Below are 20420 nucleotides of genomic sequence, written 5' to 3' on the forward strand. Positions count from 1 at the left end.
TATCCAGCCATTCTTTATAAGTCAAACCTTCCATACCCGGCAACATCTTGGTAACTGCCTTCTGAACCCACTCCAGCTTGATAATATCCTTTCTATAACTGGGTGACCAGAACTGGACGCAGCATTCCAGAAGAGGCCTCACCAATGTCCTGTACAATCTCCACATAATGTACCAACTCCTGTATTTAAAGGACTGAGGAATGAAGAACAAGCATGCCAAATGCTTTTTTAACCATCTTTCTATGTGTGACAGAAACTTTAAAGAATTATGTACCTGCATCCCAGATCCCACTGTTCAACAACACTCCCCAAGGCCCTACCATTAATTGTATAAGCCCTACTTGTTAGTTGTACAAAAATGCAATACCTCACATTTATCCAGATTGAACTCCGTCTGCCATTTTTCAGCCCATTGACCCCTTTGATCAAGATCGCTTTGTAACCTTAGAAAACCTTCATCTCCGTCTGCAATGCCACCAATTTTCGTGTCATCCAGAAACTTACTAACCATGCCATTTATATTCTCATTCAAATCATTTATATAAGTGACAAACAAAAGAGGACCCAGGACCAATCCTTGCGGAACACTGCAGTTCACAGGCCTCCTCTCCGAAAAGGAACTCTCCACCATTATTCTCTGTCTCCTGCCATTAAGCCAATTATGTATCCAATTGGCAACTCACCCTGAGTTGTGACCTAGCGTCACTAATTAGTCTACCATGTGGAACTTTGTCAAAGGCTTTACTAAAATCCAAATAAACAGTGGCTATGGTTTTGCGTCATCAACCTTTTTAGGAACTTCCTCAAAAAACACAATCAAGTTTGTAAGACACTATTTTCCTTGCATAAAATCATGTTGACTGTCCCTAATCAATTTTTGCCTCTAAATGTCTATAAATCGTATCTTTTATAATCACCTCCAATAATTACCCACAACCAAAGTCAGGCTTACAGGTCTCCTGTTCTCCAATGAGAGATTTAAAAGTTATGTAAAAGGCATTTTTTTACACATCAGGTGGTTTGCATGAGGAATGAACTTCCTGATGAAGTGGTGGTTATGGGTCCAATTACAATGTTTAAAAGACATTTGGATGGATATATGAATAAGAACGGTTTGAAGGGATGTGGGGCAGAAGAAGGCAGATAGGACTTGTTTGGTTTGGGATTATGTTTGGTATGGACTGGTTGGACTGAACCGTCTGTTTCCATGCCATATTACTCTATTCTATTAGCCACTTTCCAGTCAACAGACTGTAGTCATAGATGATGCAGATATTTCTGCAAGGGGTCTTATTTCCTCTCTTACTTCCCACAACATTCTGGGACACATCGATTAGGCGTCAAAGATTTATCCACTTTTACATTCTATAAGACCTCCCGAACTTGCTCTTCTGTAATATGAATTTATTTTTAAAACTAAGTTTATTTCTCTGCATTCTCTCAGCTCCATTTCTTCACAGTAAAACTGATGCAAAAATTCATATAATTTCTCTCCCATCTCCTGGGATTCAACACACAGATGATCTCCTTGATCTTTAAGAGGTCCTACCCTCCCATGCGTTACACCCATGCTCTTAATGTATTTGTAGAATCTCTTTGGATTAGCCTTAACATTATCTGCCAATGCTATCTCATATTGCCTCTTTGCCTTCCTGATTTTTCTCTTAGGAATGCCCTACACTCTTTATATTGATTAAAAGATTCAATTGAACCAAGTTGTCTATATCTAAAATAAGATTCTTTTACTTTTGACTAGAACCTCACCTCAATCTCATTATTCATCCAGTGTTCCTTAATCTTACCAGCCTTACTCTTCACTCTATCAAGAACAAAATGCCTCTGGACTCTCATTATCACAGTCCTGAATGTCTCCCACTTGTCAGACATCCTTTTACCTGTGAACAGTCCACTCCAATCAACTTTTGAAAGTCTCGCCTCATACTATTAAAATTTGCCTTACTCTAATTGGAAACTATAACTTTTATGGAAGGCTTATCTTTTTTCATAAGCATTTTGAAACTAATGGAATTATGATTGCTTGACCCAAAGCGTTTCCCCACTTATACTTCAGCCTTCTGCCTTGCCTCATTGCCCAGAAGAAGGTCTAGTTTTGTTCATTTTCTAGTGGGAGCATCCACATATTGATAAAGAAATTTTTCTTGACCACATTTGACAAATTGTTCACTATTCAAACCTTTAATAACACTATGGTAGCCCCAGTCAATGTTTGGAAAGTTAAAATTACTACAACCTTATTGTACTTACATATATCTAAGATCTTCCCACATATTTGTTTCTCAGTTTCTCTCTTACTATTGGGGGGCCTATAGTACTATCCCAACAAAGTGATCTGTCCTTTCTTATTCGTAGTTTCTACCTGTATATTTTCACGAAATGATTTTTCAGAAATATTTTCCCTAGTTATAGTAGTAATGTATTCCTTCAAAAATACTATCCCCCAACCCTCTCCATCCACCTTTCTTGCCTCTTTTCCTATCCTTGCTATAGCATCTAAAACCCATTGAGAACATTGAGCTGCCAGTCTTGTCCATCTCTCAGCCAAGTTTCTGTAATAGCTATAATGCCCCAATCCCACATTCTTAAACATGCCCTGAGTTCAGCCTTCCCTGTAAAACCCTTTGCATTGAAATAAATGCAATTTAGTTCTTCATAGTTACTACATGCTCTGGCTCTCTCTTGTCAAGTGATATATCTAATAGTGCAGGATAAGGACAGGATTTGATTTGATTTGTAAGGGTCCCATCCAAAATTCGGTTGCCAACAAATTTCTTTGCAGATGTTCATACCTGAAGGAGGGCAGAACCTTGTGTATAGGGGGTTCCCAATTTACAAATGTCTGACGTACAAGTGCTCATACTTACAATTGTCAGCCTATACAGCGGTGTAATTTTAAAGACCTGACATAAGAACATTTCCTGTACTTTTGAACAGCTGTTGTATATTGTCCTGAATTATGTTCTGACTTATGAACAAATGAACTTGCGAGCAGCCTCCAGATCAGAACCGGTTCACAACTGAGGACTGTCTGTAACCTTAACTTGGCAATATGTCAGTCTCTTCAAGAAAGAAGGAGGGTAAGGGAAAGCAAATGGAATGAGGAAGGAGCCAGGGAAACAGCTTGACATTGGACAGTGAAATAACTCCAGAGATTGGTATCCTGTCACCAAGCAACCCTGTATTTACACGTGCATTGTACTTGACACTGGTCCAGCTTCCACAGAGCCAGCTGTCAGAGTGAACAGAACCTCTGATAGTCCTGTTTATATCTGTCAGACAGGGTTCCCTGATTGAACCAGGATAACAGCACTAACCAGGGAACTCATATTCCGTGAGGTCCAGCTGGCTGACTTCATCACATTCAATACATCCCACCCCTTTAAATACAGAAGTGTAAGCCTGTTTTTTTTTGTAGCCTCTCCTGGGCACCAGGTCTGGTTCCTCTGACTCAACCTTGGATACAGATGGTGGATACCGGATCGTAGCCTGCCTCTTGTGCCTGGAGCATCTCAAAAATGCATTCTCTTTTTCAGGCAGTAAAGGCATCAAGGCTGTGTTATCTGTTGTGTGCATCTCAGACTCTGAGGTTTCTTCAACATTAGCTGGAGGAGAAGAATCCAGGGGTTCTAATAGCATTTCACACTGTTCTGAGGGGGCGGTTATGTTTTGTTCCTGCCTTGTTTGTGAGTTTTCAGCTTTTGTGCTGTCCACTTGCTTGTTCAAGACAGCCTCACCTACCTGAACTTTGTACGTTATGGGACCTGACCTCATGTCGAACATGCCTCTTACCCATGCATGATTTCCATAACTTCAGCACCAAACTTTGTCCATTGAGGTAAAGTGTCTCTCTCACTTAGAGGAGGCTTGAGTCTGGCATTAGCATTCCTGATATCATTTCATTCTGCCCCATAGGTCAGGGAGGATCAGATTTAACCTGGTGCAGATTCTTCTCCCCATTAGCACTTACTGAAGCTATCCCTGTAATTGCATGAGGGATAGTCCAATGATCAAACAGCAACAAGAACAGTTTGGTATTGAGCGAAGCTGTAGGCTGTTTCTTTAAGCCTGCTTTCAAAGTTTGGACAGCTCTTACTGCCAGACGATTCGCCAATGGATGGCATGGAGCTACCCTTAAGTGCTCAATGCCATTAGACTTTCGGAAATACTCAAATTCCCTGCTGGTAAATGATGGCCTGTTGTCGGTAACCAAATATCCAGGAGCCTATGTATTGCAAAAAATGGTTGCAGCTTTTCCAACATCATTCCCATGCTTGACGAATTAAGTCTATGCACATCCAACCACTTTGAGTAGGAGTCCACAATGATTAAGAATGTTGAACCGATGAAATGGCTAGCATAGTTGATGTGTAATCATGTCAAGGGTTAGCCCGGCCATTCCCACAAATGTGAGCAGCTGGTGGTGGTAATTTTTTATCTTTGGTTGCACTGTGGGCACAGACCTACCAAATGGCAATGTCTGCATCCAGTCCTGGCTTCCAGACATAAGTTGTTGCCAACATCCTCATTTTCGACACCCCTGGATGGCCTTGGTGGAATTCACTCAGTATCTGGTGGTGACCTTTCCTCGGGGCAATCACTCCTGCTCCTCATTATAAAATGTTGCATACTATGGTGATCTGTTTTGCTGGGTCCAGAAAGGTTTCAGTTCTGGTTGTGACAGCCCTTTTGTTTCCCCCATCACCACCAGTTGTTTCAGTTTTGCTAGGACTGGATCTTTTTGGGTCCACAGTCTGATATTGACAGTGGTGACCGGAAGGGTGTCCAGAAAGTTTACAACCAGAATGGACTCTTCCGGTGTAATAAAATGTGGGGCTGGATGAACACAGCAGGCCAAGCAGCATCTCAGGAGCACAAAAGCTGACGTTTCGGGCCTAGACCCTTCATCAGAGAGGGGGATGGGGGGAGGGAACTGGAATAAATAGGGAGAGAGGGGGAGGCGGACCGAAGATGGAGAGTAAAGAAGATAGGTGGAGAGGGTGTAGGTGGGGAGGTAGGGAGGGGATAGGTCAGTCCAGGGAAGACGGACAGGTCAAGGAGGTGGGATGAGGTTAGTAGGTAGCTGGGGGTGCGGCTTGGGGTGGGAGGAAGGGATGGGTGAGAGGAAGAACCGGTTAGGGAGGCAGAGACAGGTTGGACTGGTTTTGGGATGCAGTGGGTGGGGGGGAAGAGCTGGGCTGGTTGTGTGGTGCAGTGGGGGGAGGGGATGAACTAGGCTGGTTTAGGGATGCAGTGGGGGAAGGGGAGATTTTGAAACTGGTGAAGTCCACATTGATACCATATGGCTGCAGGGTTCCCAGGCGGAATATAAGTTGCTGTTCCTGCAACCTTCGGGTGGCATCATTGTGGCAGTGCAGGAGGCCCATGATGGACATGTCATCAAGAGAATGGGAGGGGGAGTGGAAATGGTTTGCGACTGGGAGGTGCAGTTGTTTGTTACGAACTGAGCGGAGGTGTTCTGCAAAGCGGTCCCCAAGCCTCCGCTTGGTTTCGCCAATGTAGAGGAAGCCGCACCGGGTACAGTGGATGCAGTATACCACATTGGCAGATGTGCAGGTGAACCTCTGCTTAATGTGGAATGTCATCTTGGGGCCTGGGATGGGGGTGAGGGAGGAGGTGTGGGGACAAGTGTAGCATTTCCTGCGGTTGCAGGGGAAGGTGCCGGGTACGGTGGGGTTGGAGGGCAGTGTGGAGCGAACAAGGGAGTCACGGAGAGAGTGGTCTCTCCGGAAAGCAGACAGGGGAGGGGATGGAAAAATGTCTTGGGTGGTGGGGTCGGATTGTAAATGGCGGAAGTGTCGGAGGATAATGCGTTGTATCCGGAGGTTGGTAGGGTGGTGTGTGAGAACGAGGGGGATCCTCTTGGGGCGGTTGTGGCGGGGGCGGGGTGTGAGGGATGTGTCGCGGGAGATGCGGGAGACGCGGTCAAGGGCGTTCTCAATCACCGTGGGGGGAAAGTTGCGGCCTCCTTCCACTGACCCCTTCACCCGCTTCCAACACAAGTCCTCCTCTTGGACACCACCCCCAGGCCTCCTACCCTCCCTCGACCTCTTCATCTCCAACTGCCGTCGAGACATCAACTGCCTCAACCTCTCCACCCCTCTCACCCACTCCAACCTCTCCCCCGCAGAACGGGCAGCCCTCCGCTCCCTCCGCTCCAACCCCAACCTCACCATCAAACCCGCAGACAAGGGTGGCGCAGTGGTAGTATGGCGTACTGACCTCTACATCGCCGAGGCCAGACGCCAACTCTCCGACACCACCTCCTACCGCCTCCTCGATCATGACCCCACACCCGAGCACCAAACCATCATCTCCAACACCATTCATGACCTCATCACCTCAGGGGACCTCCCACCCACAGCCTCCAACCTCATTGTTCCCCAACCCCGCACGGCCCGTTTCTATCTCCTTCCCAAAATCCACAAACCTGCCTGCCCCGGTCGACCCATCGTCTCAGCCTGCTCCTGCCCCACCGAACTCATCTCCACCTATCTGGACTCCATTTTCTCCCCTTTGGTCCAGGAACTCCCCACCTATGTCCGTGACACCACCCACGCCCTCCACCTCCTCCAGGACTTCCAATTCCCTGGCCCCCAACACCTCATATTCACCATGGACGTCCAGTCCCTGTACACCTGCATTCCGCATGGAGATGGCCTCAAGGCCCTCCGCTTCTTCCTGTCCCGCAGGCCCGACCAGGCCCCCTCCACCGACACTCTCATCCGCCTAGCGGAACTCGTCCTCACACTCAACAACTTCTCTTTTGACTCCTCCCACTTCCTACAGACTAAGGGGGTGGCCATGGGCACCCGCATGGGCCCCAGCTATGCCTGCCTCTTTGTAGGTTACGTGGAACAGTCCATCTTCCGCACCTACACAGGCCCCAAACCCCACCTCTTCCTCCGGTACATTGATGACTGTATCGGCGCCGCCTCTTGCTCCCCAGAGGAGCTCGAACAGTTCATCCACTTCACCAACACCTTCCACCCCAACCTTCAGTTCACCTGGGCCATCTCCAACACATCCCTCACCTTCCTGGACCTCTCAGTCTCCATCTCAGGCAACCAGCTTGTAACTGATGTCCATTTCAAGCCCACCGACTCCCACAGCTACCCAGAATACACCTCCTCCCACCCACCCTCCTGCAAAAATTCCATCCCCTATTCCCAATTCCTCCGCCTCCGCCGCATCTGCTCCCACGACAAGACATTCCACTCCCGCACATCCCAGATGTCCAAGTTCTTTAAGGACCGCAACTTTCCCCCCACGGTGATTGAGAACGCCGTTGACCGCGTCTCCCGCATCTCCCGCGACACATCCCTCACACCCCGCCCCCGCCACAACCGCCCCAAGAGGATCCCCCTCGTTCTCACACACCACCCTACCAACCTCCGGATATAACGCATTATCCTCCGACACTTCCGCCATTTACAATCCGACCCCACCACCCAAGACATTTTTCCATCCCCTCCCCTGTCTGCTTTCCGGAGAGACCACTCTCTCCGTGACTCCCTTGTTCGCTCCACACTGCCCTCCAACCCCACCGTACCCGGCACCTTCCCCTGCAACCGCAGGAAATGCTACACTTGTCCCCACACCTCCTCCCTCACCCCCATCCCAGGCCCCAAGATGACATTCCACATTAAGCAGAGGTTCACCTGCACATCTGCCAATGTGGTATACTGCATCCACTGTACCCGGTGCGGCTTCCTCTACATTGGCGAAACCAAGCGGAGGCTTGGGGACCGCTTTGCAGAACACCTCCGCTCAGTTCGTAACAAACAACTGCACCTCCCAGTCGCAAACCATTTCCACTCCCCCTCCCATTCTCTTGATGACATGTCCATCATGGGCCTCCTGCACTGCCACAATGATGCCACCCGAAGGTTGCAGGAACAGCAACTTATATTCCGCCTGGGAACCCTGCAGCCATATGGTATCAATGTGGACTTCACCAGTTTCAAAATCTCCCCTTCCCCCACTGCATCCCTAAACCAGCCCAGTTCATCCCCTCCCCCCACTGCACCACACAACCAGCCCAGCTCTTCCCCCCCACCCACTGCATCCCAAAACCAGTCCAACCTGTCTCTGCCTCCCTAACCGGTTCTTCCTCTTACCCATCCCTTCCTCCCACCCCAAGCCGCACCCCCAGCTACCTACTAACCTCATCCCACCTCCTTGACCTGTCCGTCTTCCCTGGACTGACCTATCCCCTCCCTACCTCCCCACCTACACCCTCTCCACCTATCTTCTTTACTCTCCATCTTCGGTCCGCCTCCCCCTCTCTCCCTATTTATTCCAGTTCCCTCCCCCCATCCCCCTCTCTGATGAAGGGTCTAGGCCCGAAACGTCAGCTTTTGTGCTCCTGAGATGCTGCTTGGCCTGATGTGTTCATCCAGCCCCACATTTTATTATCTTGGAATCTCCAGCATCTGCAGTTCCCATTATCTCTGGACTCTTCCGGTGGCAGCACCATGGTTAGTATATTGGCCAGCAGGAGGTGGAGACAGATTAAGGCATTCTGATTTGCTACTTGCCCTCCCAAATAGTGTTCCAACTTGTAACTTTACGCACTTAGAATGAGAGCTCACAGCTGAATTTGACCTGAATCTATAGGCGGTTCTAGCTGGGGTTTGTGGTCTGTTACTATTACAAATTTGCATCTGTAAAGGTATTAGCAGAACTTTCTCACACAAAAGGAGACTGCCAAACCTTCTTTCTCTAGCTGGGTGTATGTACACTCTTCATCAACCAAAGTCCAGGAAACATACACTATTAGGCATTCCACTCCAATGGCCATCTGTGAGCCAACACATCCCCAATACCATATGGGGAGGGATTGCATATCATCACCAGATCCCGCTTGGGATTATAACATGCCAACATTTTAGATGATGATACTGCTTCTTCACTTTCCTGAAGGGTACTTCTTGGCTACGAGACCATTTACAAGGCTGACCCTTTTTCAATAGCAGGTGTAACACTGGCTGGATGGAGGCCACTTACGTATAAACTTTCAATAATAATTCATCAAACAATGGAAAGACCTAAGTTCTGATACAGACTTGAGAGCCGGGGTATCTTTGATGACCCTCATGTAATCTTCTAATGAGTGTAACCCAGTCTTGTCAACTCTGTATCACCCAGGTAGGTTACTTGAGGTGCCTGGAATACATATTTTCCCTTCGAAGGCATACTCCAACCTTCAAGAAACATCTAAGGACTATATCCAAGTTCTCTAAGTCTTCTTTATTCATCTTCCATGTTACTAGTATGTCATCCAGATAAATGGTGAACTGGGTAGATCTTGGAAAATGTTCTCTATAATCTGCTGGAAAATGGCACAGGCTGATGACACCCCAGATGGCAGTCTCATATATTGGTACAAACCCTTACAGGTATTAATTGAAGCACACTTCTGGGAATCCTCGTCTAACTGCAATTGCAGGCACGCATGACTCATGTCTAGCTTCATGAAGGACAGTCCCCACCCTGGCAGCTTTGCATATAAATCCTCTATGTGGGGGATTGGGTATGTATCCAGCTGCAAAAAGTGGCTTACTGTTTCTTTAAAATCCCCACAAAGGCAAATTGACTCATTGGGTTTCACAATCAGGACAATCTGTGCTGTCCTTTCTGCAAACTGTACTGGTTTGATGATTCCTTTCCTTTCCAGCCTCTTGACTTTTGCCTCTATTTTTGCACTAAGGCAAATGGCACTGGGTTGGCCTTGTAGAAGCATGCAATTATGTCAACATGCAAGATGGCCTTGTGTCCTTTGATAGTCCCTAGACCATCCCGAGAAACTATTGGGTATTCAATTAGGACTTCATTTAGGGAGCCAGTTTCTAATTGAAAAATGTTGAGCTGATCATGGTGAATCTTTTTTAACCAATCCCGCCTCATCAGGCTTGGGCTTGAGCCTTTTCCTACAATCAGTTGTAATTGAACCAACTGCTGTCATATGAGACCAGAACTGAAGTTATACCCTCATCTATTAATGTTGCCTGCTACAGATTCTCAGTTTAGCTGGAGTCTTATGCAAACCTAAGGTTTGGAGCCCAGATTGACTTTTTTTAAAAAACTGGTTCAGCAATCACTGATACAGCCACGCTGGTATCAACCTCCATTAAAAGCTGGTGACCATTTAACTAGGTGTTTATTCTGTTTGGTTGTGTTTTGGATGTTGCTCAGCAATTTAACCATTCCAAGCCAGATGTAGGTGGGTTTTCCAGGGTCTGCACACTCCTGGATATTGGCCTAAGAGTTCTTCTATTCAATTCATGCCCAATGGACCTCTTTTGCTGTCCGGAGTTCTCATACCAGCAGCAACTATAATGTCTTGCCAGCTTGAGTCTTGAAGAAAATGTTAACCACTTGGCCAAGGCTTGGCATTGTTTTGGTGTTTCGCTATGGGCTGACTTAGAGTCCCAGTGTTCAGACTATGTCCTGAGTGAGGCTGCAATTGCCTTCATTCAAGTGGTGTCACCCAAATTCAGTCATCCTGGGGAGGATGTTCATTTCCATTGGTAAACCCTGTAACTCATATGCTTCACTTGCTGCATTTTCTCATCACAAAGCCAATTGTACTGCCTGTTTGAAGTCCAGGACTTAGCTAGTTAGGTGTTTTTGCATGGTTATATCATTAATCCCTCGTACCAAACAGTCTCTCAGCATCTCATTAAGGGTCAAACCAAAGTCACAGTCATCTTAACCTCATGAAAAATCCCAACAGGGATTCCCCTGGTTCTTGAACTGCTGAGTGAAACCTATAGCACCTCAGGATTAGAGGAGGCTGGGGTCATAATATTCCTTAACTAAATCCATCAACTCTTGAAAAGTTTCAGTAACTGCTGCATCAAGAAATGTTAGGCTCCTAATAAGCAAAAAAGCTGCAGGTCCACAAGCTGTCAGAAGAATTATGTGTTACTTTGAATCTGTCCCAATGTCATTTGTCCCCCCCGCCAGAAAAAATAACACATTCTTTGCAGATACTAAGTTAAGTCTTTGATGGCAAGACAAACGAGTCAAGCTTTCCAAATAATAGCACGGTGCCAGAAATGCATACCCCAACTCAAAGATGACTGTTGCAAGTGAATTCCTTCAGGAGTATATTTTTGCTCTCTCATCGCCTCTGAAATAACTCCACAGTAGCTGGTATCTTGTCACTAAGTCACTCTTTGTTTATATGTACATAGTACTTGATACTGTTTTGGTTTTCTCAGAGTGTACAGAGTGTACTCCTCGGATAAGCATTTGGGTAATGATAGGGGGAGGAGTTTAGATTAGTTCACAGATCGGCGCAACATGAAGGGCCTGTTCTGCGCTGCATTGTTCTATGTTCTATGAAACTTGTTTATATCTGTACAGTAGGGCATCCAGATTGGACCAGGTTAATAGCACCAATCGGGGAAATCAGTGAACTATGAAGTCCACCTGAATGACCTCATTATAATCACTACAGGTGACTTCGGAAACTGTGTTAGAAATAACCTTCTTAGCTTTGTGTTGTGCAAACTTGTAACTGATCTCTCCACACCAATTGGGTTTTGATCATGTTTCCCCATTTAAAATGGGGGATAATCAGATGATTCCATTTGTATTGATATTTTCTAAACAACCTGTTCAGAGATATTATTTCACATCTCTGGCGCAGGTGGAACTTGAAACCAGATCTCCTTGCTCAGATGTAGGGGGGCAGTACCACTGTGCTGCAATGCCCTAGTCCCATTTAAGTAAGCACCCTGTGAGAAAGCAGCCTGAGTTTGGCTACTTATAATGGTCACCTAAAACTGAGCAGCATTTTAGTGTTGACTTGGGAATGGAGTATCTGAGGGGCAATGAGAAGAGGAAATGGCTATGAAATAGTGTGTAATAGTGATAGTCCTCATACTTACCCACTCTAAACTTTCAAGAAACCTTACAGCTATTCCTTTATATGCCATGCATTGCCATAATTCCAAAGAGTCAAGTTTCAAAGTAACATTGAACATTTTGGCAGATATCCAAATGTGCGTGTGCAACCATTGTTGCAATCATGGATACCTACTGAGCGCCAGGGTGAACTTCAACTTGGTAAACGGCAATCACCAATTTTATTCCAATGGCCAGATAATTGTTGGAGTAATACAAGTTGGAGTTTGTTGGAGGGAGAGAGACGTCAAAGAGGAGTTACCCAGTTCCGTGTCTAGCAGCACAAGTTGACCTTTATTCAGAGCTCTTTACCATGCAGCATGGGAGAAGTTCCTGGAATAGTGTCCACTGAATACTCTGCCTCTCCCAGTTAAGTATAGCATTTTTATACATTTTGCATTACTATGATTACATGCAATATTGATGTTATTGTTAGCCATGTCCCCCCAATCCACACATCCAATCCTGTAAACAAATGCTCAATAAACAAAATTGACATCTCTATGGATAACCCTAGGTATTCCCATGATCTCATGATGGTATCAGACATATCTATTACTGGTCGTTGTATTTATCCACATTCCAATATACTAATAACCACAATCCTTCTCAGACACCTGCCAGCTTCAGCATGTTAATTAACAATAATTTATCACTAAGGATCTTTAAAAAGCTGTTATGCAATCTATTTTTCTCACCGCTCTGATGATGAAAGATACAAAAAAATGCCAATTTCTACCAGTCATAATGAAATTTATACCATCATTGCCGATGTAAAGTTAGTTATATATATAAAGTTACATGATTACACCTAATGTTAGTTCTTTAACAAAGCTAACAAATTGGGGAGATCAAACAAACGCATTTCTATTTTGCAGCTGCGAGTTGGTTCAGGACAGAAATTTGATTCTCACGTGTGCCCGAACCCTCCCCCTGCTCCCCATGCACTGTATTTATTTCAAATACCTTTCACACAAATTTCCCCACCAAATAGCACATGTTCAAATTCCCGCTAAGAATATACTAAAACTAAAACCACCATTATTATTGTAAGGAATACACATATGCGTGTGCTTCTTAATGCAATTTACAACTACCTGAAAATGTTTTAACGGAATGGGTCCAGTTTTACCTTCTATTCTATATTAAATTGAACTTTTACATTAATTTTCTAAAATGAATTTCATCTGTGCCTGCCTCATCAGGGATGCCTCACTGACTATACTCACCTATCTTCTCGAACTGAGACCTTTCATTATCTTATCCAGTGACCCTGTATGGAGGCCACAAGTCTGGCTGTGGATGTCTGCTATATGCAACTGTCAAACCCTTTCAGCCATCTTGTGTTAGCTAAAATGCTCCAGGCGGTCACCTTGTCAACTTTAGTTATGGGCAGCTGCAATAAGATTATGCATGGAGCTCTGTGAAATTCCAGACTCAACAGACTCTGGGAATTGCCTGGAAAACTGAAGAACCCAATGGGCACTTCTCCTGTATCAGGAACCTTCCAAAAAAAGCAGCGTATCCAAAGAGGTACATTTCAGTTAATAGTTACCTGGGAGAATTTGGATGGTACAAAAACCCAGTCTAACTGCTGGATAACTATGAAGCTGACTTTTTGACTCTTCACATCTTCCCCCATCTACAATGGCACCAACAATTACACTTCAGGGATTCCTGTTCAGAGGACCCCTACTCAACCCACTCCACCCTGCCTATAACCAATATACCCCACCTTCTATGAACCTGAAACCCCCAGAACCTAACACTCTCCCCATTACCACCTGACCTAATAAACCATCCTCAATTATAAGTCCTGATACCACCTCTTCTCAATGTCCCTTTGCCCTACTGTTGGCCTCAGTGCTCCTCTCACTGCTGTGGGAGCCAACATCCCTCCACTCTTTCCAAATATTCTAAAGATTCCATCATTTACCTGCCTGGTATCCTACCCTCCTGTCATTTGATGTGCTTGGCAATCTACCTCCTTAACCAACAGCAACCCTAAACCTGCACATTCCTTGCATGTTCTTTTCACACTGACTGTCAAAGTGTTTGGCTTTGCTACTGGACATTTAACCTGCAGAACATACAAAACTGACTGCTACAAAAGGCAGCAAGATTTGACTTTCCTAAAAAATGCTGCACTCTGAAGGAACTGTTCAATTTCAGGTAAACTTTGCAAATCCAAAGGAGCCGGGATTAGAGGTAGAAATGGGGAGCAGTTCCTGATAGGAAACAAAAGGAGCAAAATAGTAACACAAGTGTGACTGACATCCTCGGAATCTCCAGGCTGATGTATCTATTACTTATGTGATACATGTCTGAGCAGCATATTTGCTGATGCTGTATTTGTCTGGCAATATTCAAGTGAGGGGCTGTGATGAACTTGAATAATTGTGATTGTACCACCCCTATGTTCAAAGTACTTTAAAGATAGGCTTGCAAGTCTAAGCTACAGATTTCATTGAACCCAAGGTCTGCAGAGACAATTGTTTTGAGGAACTCAGAGCAGGAGTTTAAGTTTTGCAGATGTTGATCTACAAGACATAACGAGAAATGGTTGAATGCACTGGACAAAGCAGATTCCATGGATCCCAGAAACATCTTAAATGTGGTGCTGAAGTTCTGACACTCAGAACTGACTACATCTGTAGCCAAGTGCCTAAATATAACTGTGACACTGGCTATTTCCTACACTTTACTTTAGGTTTTGTTCTGCTTGCACAAAGGAGCCCAAATTCAACTCAACTAATTGGTGTTCCATCAACTCCTTCCTAATCACTAGCAACATCCCCAGAGTGTCTCCAGCAAATGGGAGTAGAACAGATAGATGCTTGATGACTGGCATGACAAGATGGGCTGAAGAGTCTCAATCCATGTTGTAAAACTCAATGACTCTCCTTGTGACTCTTACCACTTTTGGTCCACCTATATCTCATTGACCTGGCCCCAACACATGAGTGCAATGCACTGGAGATCTAGATCTTTAAACTGCATTACATGTTGCTTTGTTTCTCGGCTTTAATGTGGGAACCAAGAGATTAAGAGTTCAAATCCATAAATAACGGAATTTATATTTAAAACAATACTCATTCATCAGAAAATAATGCATCAACATTATGAAATTCATTTTCTAAAGAACCAGCACATCCAAGACTGAGATCAGTATATTCTGGGAAATTAAGGGAATTAAAGGCATGGAGATAATGCAAAAATAGAGAGGATATGAGACTTCATCCATAACCTTCTTGAATTGGTTGAACCTTGAGGAATGGCAAGGCTTCTATTTCAATCAAAGTTATGTAAAAATCTTGAGAATTTATTTTTAACTTGAAATATGGTTTATTCATTCGTCTACATAGTTATCAGTTGGTTTGTGTTTACATGAAAGTACTTGGAATTTACAGTTGAGATGGAGGCAATTGAGCCAAACTGGTCTGTAACGTGGTTTATCCTGAATACAAGACTCCAGCTACTGCTTCATTTAGCCCTCTTAATGTTTCCTGTTTACCCAGCATCTACTTTAATGTATTTATACCATTCACCATAACTACTCCTTATGGTAGTGACCTCTACATTATTACCATTGTCTGGATAAAGAAGTTTTTCCTACAATCTTGATTGCATCTGTAAGGAATTGTTTTGCATTCATTTTTCCCTAGTTTTGGTCCTGCCCATAAGTGAAAACACATGCAGAATCTTTTAGGGGGTCTGAGCAACCTGAGATATCATATAACTTGTGACAAAATCAGGAAAGATGTCCAGCAAGGTCCGTCTTGACATTGGGAGCTTCTTAATCCGTCTTTCCTGTTTTTTGCAAATGGTGAGGCAAGTTTCTTACTGGGCAGTAGTGAGTTGCTGACTTGGGGAGACTATTGCTTGCTAAACTTTTGTTGAATAGAATAGAATCCCTTCGGTGTGAAACAAGCCCTTCAGTCCAACAAGTCCACACCGAACCTCAGAGCATGCCACCCAGACCCATCCCCCTTTAACCCAACTAATCTACAGCTCCCTGAACACTATGGGCAATTTAGCATGGCCAACCCACATAACCTGCACATCTTTGGACTGTGGGAAGAAACTGGAGCACCCGGAGGAAATCCATGCAGACACGGGGAGAATGTGCAAACTCCACACAGACAGTCGCCCAACGCTGGAATTGAACCCGGGTCCCTGAAGCTGTGAGGCAGCAGTGCTAACCACTGGACTCACTCTCCTCATCAATATTCAGCTTTCAAACTCACCACATAAATTAGACATCAAAAACATTTAATGTGGAAACCAGAGTAGGCACCTCATGAGTTCAGCTCATTGCTTGCTCCGAGCAACCTCCATTTTGGACACGTGGCATCAACATTTCACAGGGCCTGCTTCATGGGCACCAGCCATATGTACCACAGGTCCATGAACATTGACATCTAATACGTGCCATCCTCATCGCACATCTCTGATCAAGGTACAGAGTGCTTTTGCATTCCAATGCGCAGCAACAATCATTGTAATGTTGCAGCAAAGTTGCTCAGGGACACACACCCAGCTCATGGACTGGACATGGCTATACCTCTGGGCTCCTTGCATTATCATAGCACTCACTCACTCTAATCCTACTGCACACTCTCAGGAGCTCCCTTGCTTTGCATTGCTTTGCCTTTCTTCCTTCAGCCAGAGCTCATAGTACTTCTGCCTTGCCATGCTGCTCAGAGCAGACACAATGGAAGGAAGCTTGTCAAAATTGTCAGCGGGCCTCAGTCAAGGAGGAAAACCTTCATACAGGAAGTCCTGGTTGAATAAGCCAAGGCAGCCTCCAATACCAATTCAGGGACCTAGAAATGGTCATTCAGATAGTCACAGGTCTCAGAGCCAGGCTGCTCTGTTGCTGTCCTCAGAAAGGCTGAATGTTCGGGAGATAACAAGGTGTAGAGCTGGGTGAACACAGCAGGCCAGGCAGGCCAGTATGTTAGGGATCCTGACTTCAATATTTTTGCCCTATTTGGGTCTGTTTTCCTCCCAAAATGAGAGAGAAGCCATTATTAAGGGAGATAAAAGTTGGTGGCAGAGCTGTTGCTGTTGGTTCAGGTGGAGAGGTGTTCCAGGAGAGTGAGTGGGCAATGGTGAGGGTTTTCAGTGGTAATGGGTGGGTGGCAGTGTTTGAGGGAAGATGTTGCAGACATTGTTGAGAGGGGCACAGCATGAGGCTTTGTGGGAGGTTAGAGCAGTATCAGGGCAGAGTGAGTGCATGGAAGCAGACAGATGATGGTGTCACTTATTGTAGAGGAGTGGAGAAGCAAACTGACTTTCTTTCTGAGGTGGAGGGCATTCCTCCAAATGACTAAGACTGCTTTATAGCAGGTGGCAACCTGGTTCCAGGCTGATATAGTCCACTGTCATGACCTTCACTACTGTCCTGGGATAAGAAAGCATCCCCTGTCCAGCAGGAGCTCCAGGACACTGCCCACACAACAGGCTGACAATTTCCCCCTATCCTCCATGTCTAGGGCATATGCAGAGCAGCTCTGTTGGAGATATGGAGAGAAAAATGTGATAAGCCTTGCAGCAAAAAACTCAATGCAACTTGCACTTAGTCAAAAGTAATGAAATTCAGCCTATCCTCTTTATGTGTATCCTATCAAATGGCTTAATTTATAAAGCATTAATAAACTGCTAGTATTTCTGTGCTTGGATCTTTCAGGCAGTTGGAATCTTACAGACAATGTCCTTAGCTCTGGCAATTTCAGTATTCACTTAGCCCATCATTCAGATTCCGTCTTACACAGTCTTACACAAGGTGGGGGAAAGACATACTTAGATGAGGATTTCACATTTCAGACTTGCCAAAATAAGACAGGAAAACAAGTAAAAGAAAATAGCATGTTCTGTTTCCAAATGAAAAACACATAAATTTCTCACTGATAACAACATAGCTTGCTCTTGTGCATTTCTTGCAAGTTGTGCTTTGACAAGTGGGTGAGTGGTAAATTATGTATATCAAGCCTGGGAATTGAACAAAACAGTTCAGTCAAATTTACAAACAGATGAGGGCACTCTCTTTGGTATTTGAACACTTTAAAGAGATAGTGTCAGGATTGTATTTTTACTGTTTCGAAGAAGGATGCCTTGACTCAAAACATTAACTCTGCTTTCTCTCCACAGATGCTGCCAAACCTGCTGAGCATCTTCAGCAATTTCTGTTCTTGGTTGTAATTTTACTGTGTGTTTTGAAATCTTTCAAATTGTGTTATAGGTACCTAGTTTCGTTTTTCCTTATTACCTTCATTTCTTTAGCATAATAAACTTCTGTTTCGTTGTTAAAGCCAAATTTGTAGCATTGTGTACTTATGTTTCAGTGAAAGACTACGATCTTAAATAAATAATGATCTTCCAATCTTGGACAGTAATAACTTCAGCTAGGACTTGCATATCTGATGACCTTTTTTTTCATAATAATCCAAGATGGTTTCAGTTCTTCAAAAGCACCATAAAATCCTTAACAACCAACTCGAATTGTGAGCTGAGAAAAAAAACTTCCTTACCCAGAAAGTGGTGAGAATGTGGAATTTACAAGCATGCAGAATGGTTGAGCAGATAGCACAGTATGTTTAAAGGGAAGCTATTTAAGCATGTAAGAGAGAAGGGCAAAAAAGGTTACATTGACAGACGAGAAGACAGAGGAGAAGGCTTTGATTGGTCATAAATTCTGGAATTGAACTGTTGAGCAACTCAAAAGCACATAGAGACTTGAAGTAAACAGGGCTGAGGGTGGGGAATAATATGACTGGATTAACAGATCTACTCTGGTCCACATTTTAATATCGTGCATTTACTCCTGATTCTTACATTTTACTTTTGTGTTTGTATTATTTATATTTACATGTAGAAACCTGCCTTATTTTGTGAAGCCCAGCTGCTTGGAGCATTGGGGTTTCTCTGTAGTAGAAACTGAGAAGTGAAGCTGAGTTGCATGTAGTAATGCCAGTAAATAGCCCTGGAGAATATCTAGGTGACATCCTACCTAGGTATTCAGGAATGTGGCCTATCCTGTTCATCGCAATTTAACTGCAATCATTGCATCTGTTAGAACTCTTGTTTTTTGTTGCCACTTACCAAATCTTGATTATGGTTTAATATACAGGCTCTGAGAAAGCATTCGGAACATTGTCACCTCAGTCATATTTTTGGGTTATGATTGAAGATTAGAAATACAGCGTGATACTGGTTTTAAATGTGGACATTTAATTTAAAATAAATAAATGTAAGTAAATATGTGACAAAAATACAAAACAAGAAGCTAATTTTTATGCACATAAGGTGTATACAGAATAAGACTTTTTAAATATGCCATTTATGGATAGTCTTTGCTTTGAGGGAGTTTGGACAAGGTTAAAGACTAAGTTAAACTGGTACAATTCTTTGATTCTACCATCAAGTACATGAAAGTAGTTTTAAAAAATAAAGACCTTCTATTCTATTATACAAAGTGTGAAGCTGGATGACCACAGCAGGCCAAGCAGCATCTCAGGAGCACACCCTCTATTCTATTGTATATTGTAAATACCACATCTTTTTATTTCCTTTATTTTTGAACTGTAGACTAAAAATGTTTTACAGCTTTTAAACCAAGAAAATAATGCAAAGAGATGGCTTCAGTTTTTTAAAAAACAATGCTTACAGCAGCACATTGTGTATTGTACACAATACTGTGTTCTACTGGAATCATGAGAGTAAAGATCACAATCTCTTCATCAAATCAGCAAAATGAAAGAGCTGGTCATTGACTTCAAAAAATGGAGTGGAGGGCAGCTCCCTGTCTGCTGAGGTGGAGATGATCCATAGTTTCAAGTTCCTGGGAGTGATGATCACCAACAATTTGTCCTGGTCCAGCCACCTTCATGTGATGGTCAAAAATGTGCAACAATGCATCTACTTCCTTGGGACACTAAAGAAATTTGACATGTCTGCAAAGATTCTTACCAATTTTTATAGCTACAACTTAAAAAGCATCCTATCTGGATGCTTCACAACGTGGTATAGCAACTGCTCTTCTCAAGATCGCAAGAAACGACAGAAAGTCCTGAACACAGCCCAGTCCATCATGCAAACCCACCTTCCATCCATTGACACCTTCCCACTGCCTTGGAAAAGCAATTAACATAATCAAAGGCCCCTCCCATCCCAGTTATATCTCTTGCACATTATTCCATCGACAGAAGGTAAAGAAGTTTGAAAACATGTAAGAACAAGTTCAAGAACAGCTTCTTTCCCATTGTTATCAGACTTTTGAACAGACCTCTCAAAGTTAATAAAAACCAAAAGAACTGCGGATGCTGTCAATCAGGAATGAAAACAAGGTGCTAAAAAAGCTCAGCAGGTCTGGCAGCATCTGTGAAGGAGAAAACAGAGTTAACGTTTCAGGTGTGGTGACTTTTCCTCAGAATTGAGTTCTGAGGAAGGGTCACCAGACCAAAAAC

The sequence above is a fragment of the Stegostoma tigrinum genome, chromosome 9 (assembly GCF_030684315.1).
Source record: "Stegostoma tigrinum isolate sSteTig4 chromosome 9, sSteTig4.hap1, whole genome shotgun sequence".
Classification (NCBI taxonomy): Eukaryota; Metazoa; Chordata; class Chondrichthyes; order Orectolobiformes; family Stegostomatidae; genus Stegostoma; species Stegostoma tigrinum.